The 3,595-nt window shown below is 38.8% G+C and overlaps 1 protein-coding gene across 1 annotated transcript in view; it reads right to left on the bottom strand.

Moving 5' to 3' along the window:
- LOC106878083 (histone acetyltransferase KAT6B) overlaps positions 1–3,595 on the bottom strand; it is a 79,084-nt gene that overhangs the window by 58,489 nt on the left and 17,000 nt on the right. The window lies entirely within an intron of this gene.

The raw sequence follows: 3,595 nt of genomic DNA, 5'->3' as shown, positions 1-3,595 counted from the left end.
TGTATATATATATATATATATATATATATATATATATATACATATATATATATACATATATATACTTACATGCACACATACAAAAATGAATCACTTTATATACCTTACTATATAACTAATTCCATCTGCTAGAACCTCAGCAAACATATGTATGTGTGTGTCTGTGTGTGTGTGTATGTATGTATGTATGTATGTATATATATATATGCAGACGTTAAATGATGATGATTGAGATATATATATATATACATACACACACACACAGATATGCACACAAATATGCATGCACCACACACAGACACACATGAATTAATCACCATACATATTTCACAACAACCAATCCCACATACAGACAGACACACACACACAAGCATGCATGCATGTACAGACAGATACAAATATACACAGAAATCGCTATACACCTCTCATTATAACCAATCCCATCTTCTGAAACCTGATTATTTTACAGACACACATGAATCATATTAGTTATATGGTATACAATAAGCGAATATGGTATCTCCTACGTCAATGGTTCTCAACCGGGGTGCATGTGGCCCTTGCGGGGATGGGTCCATATAAGATTTTGTTGTTAAAATCTATCTACAACAAACTGGTTATACTTTTGCGATACAAACTGGTTATACTTTTGCGATACAAACTGGTTATGGGGACGTAAACACACCACCATTGGTTGTCAAGCGATGTTGGGGGGACAAACACAGACACACAAACATACACACACACACAGACACATACATACATATATATAAATACATATATACATATATAAGGCTTCGGTCGGCCCGAGGCTATAGTAGAAGACACTTGCCCAAGGTGCCACGCAGTGGGACTGAACCCGGAACCATGTGGTTGGTAAGCAAGCTACTTACCACACAGCCACTCCTACGCCTAGTTAATTTATATTCAAAACCCAGTTTAAAAGTTATTTCACTAAATTCTTCATTATTTTCAAGATTAATCAAAACAAAAGGCAGTGGAATTTCGAAAGAAATATGGTAGCAAAAGGGTTAATGTATACCTTATCATCATAAGATAAGTATGACCACATTCAACATGTATGCGGAGACACAAAACATGGCAATATGCAAATATGCAACCACTCTCGGAGTGGTTGGCGTTAGGAAGGGCATCCAGCTGTAGAAACTCTGCCAAACCAGATTGGAGCCTGGTGTAGCCATCTGGTTCACTGGTCTTCTGTCAAATCGTCCAACCCATGCTAGCATGGAAAGCGGACGTTAAACGATGATGATGATGATATGTAAGTGTTATGTCAATACACACACACACACACAGTTCCCATCTTTAAACTTCTTTCCTTTAACACCTCAGATATAAGATTTCTTCCCTGAAGATGGAGGCTCGTCTCATCATACGATGGAATCAATCTACAAACATTACCTATATATTTATACATATAGACTCCCTTTGGTCATGAATGACCAAAGGATTGCACCTAGAAAGTTCCCCTCCGAGGCACAAGTCTAGGTAAGGTTGTTTATGGAATACCAACAGTCACCCATGCACACCAGCCTCTCATCTCCACATCACCAATGTTATCCCAAGGAAAGGCAAAGGCCAATACAGCTTGGCACCAGTGATGTTGCAACTAAGATTTTCTACATGTTTTATGTTCAAACCAGCCAGATCCTGCCTCTCACACATATCCCACAATGTCATTTTAAACATAAGCAATCACATCATCAAAACCTCAAAGCTATGAGATAATGCATGATTAATTAAAAACTGTGATTAAATAAGAGAACTGGAGTAACTTAAAATACAGTGTCTTCCTCAAGAACACAACACACAACCCAATCCAGGAATCGAACTCATTACCTCATGATTGTGAGCCCAATGCTCTAACCACTGAGCCATGTACCTTCACATACGATTGTTGTTGTTGTTGGCACTCCGTCGCTTACGACGTCGAGGGTTCCAGTTGATCCGATCAACGGAACAGCCTGCTCATGAAATTAACGTGCAAGTGGCTGAGCACTCTCGGGGATATTCAGCGTGACACAGTGTGACAAGGCTGGTCCCTTTGAATTACAGGTACAACAGAAACAGAAAGTAAGAGTGAGAGAGAAAGTTGTGGTGAAAGAGTACAGCAGGATTCGCCATCATCCCCTGCCGGAGCATCGTGGAGCTTTAGATGTTTTCACTCAATAAACACTCACAACGGCGGTCTGGGAATCGAAACCGTGATCCTATGACTGCAAGTCTGCTGCCCTAACCACTGGGCCATTGGGCCTCCACTTCACATACACACATATTAACCAGTCTTTGCCAGACGATAAGTTTTCTAGTATATTCTTTCTTGTTCATCAATGTAGTAGTTCCAATAGATTTTTGTGGAGCAATTCTGTTTGCTGGGAATGTAAACTACATAATAATTCCACAATATCTAACAATTCTACAGATATAAACTGGTCACCAGTTCAAACATGTTTAACTCTTTAGACCAGCGTTTCTCAACCAGGGTTTTGCAAAAGGCTCCTAGGGGCTCCACGAGAAAGAGTGAGATAAGCTAATGCTAATTTCATGATTATAATATTATTATATATGCACAATATATTATTGGATATTGTAATATTGTAATATAGACATCAGCTTATCTAACAACCTATTATGTTATCAAAACAATATAACAACCATATATATATATATATCATCATCATTATCGTTTAACGTCCACTTTCCATGCTGGCATGGGTTGGACGATTTGACTGGGGACTGGCGAAACGGATGGCTACACCAGACTCAAATCTGATCTGGCAGAGTTTCTACAGCTGGATGCTCTTCCTAACGCCAACCACTCCGAGAGTGTAGTGGATGCTTTTTACATGCCACCGGCAGGAGGGCCAGTCCAGCAGTACTGGCAACAGCCACGCTCAAATGGTGTTTTTTACGCGCCATCTGCACACGAGTCAGTCCAATGTCTTGTTCACATGCCACCGGTATTCACTGATTACAGTCACTTATTGGGACTGTCACGTTAAGTTGGCAGTATACAACTACTTTATCGCATCACTAATGCTTAAGTCTCTCTGAGAGATTTAGAAATGTATTATTTCTAAATTTGAAATCAGTGAATTTATTTCACTAGAATTATTATATGTTTACAAGAGCTTGACAGGCAACTTCGACTAGCCGGTCATGCTACTCCAGACTGACAATGAGCAAAAACTTAGATTAGAAACATGTCTTTGGATGCAGGCTTAGCTGGGTGGAGGTGCTTGTCTCCCCCTCGCAAACATAAGGACACAGGAAATGTGTCAAGGCCGACAGGAAGCGGTCTGGCTTCCTAGGTCTAACCAACAGTAGTATTATTCCCTTCAAGGGACTGTCACATTAAGTTGGCAGTATACAACTACTTTATCGCATCACTACTGCTTAAGTCTCTCTGAGAGATTTAGAAATTTATTATTTCTAATTTATATATATACCTATATAGATATAGATATATATATATATATATATATATATATAATAAGGGTGAAAAAATTGAAAAAATTGAAAAATCTGAAGATTCAGAAAAATTATATTACATACATATAAGAGGGATGACCAC

The sequence above is a fragment of the Octopus bimaculoides genome, chromosome 29, assembly GCF_001194135.2.
Source record: "Octopus bimaculoides isolate UCB-OBI-ISO-001 chromosome 29, ASM119413v2, whole genome shotgun sequence".
Lineage (NCBI taxonomy): Eukaryota > Metazoa > Mollusca > Cephalopoda > Octopoda > Octopodidae > Octopus > Octopus bimaculoides.
Note: the sequence above shows the minus strand (reverse complement) of the source record. Positions and strands in the feature narration are given on the sequence as shown.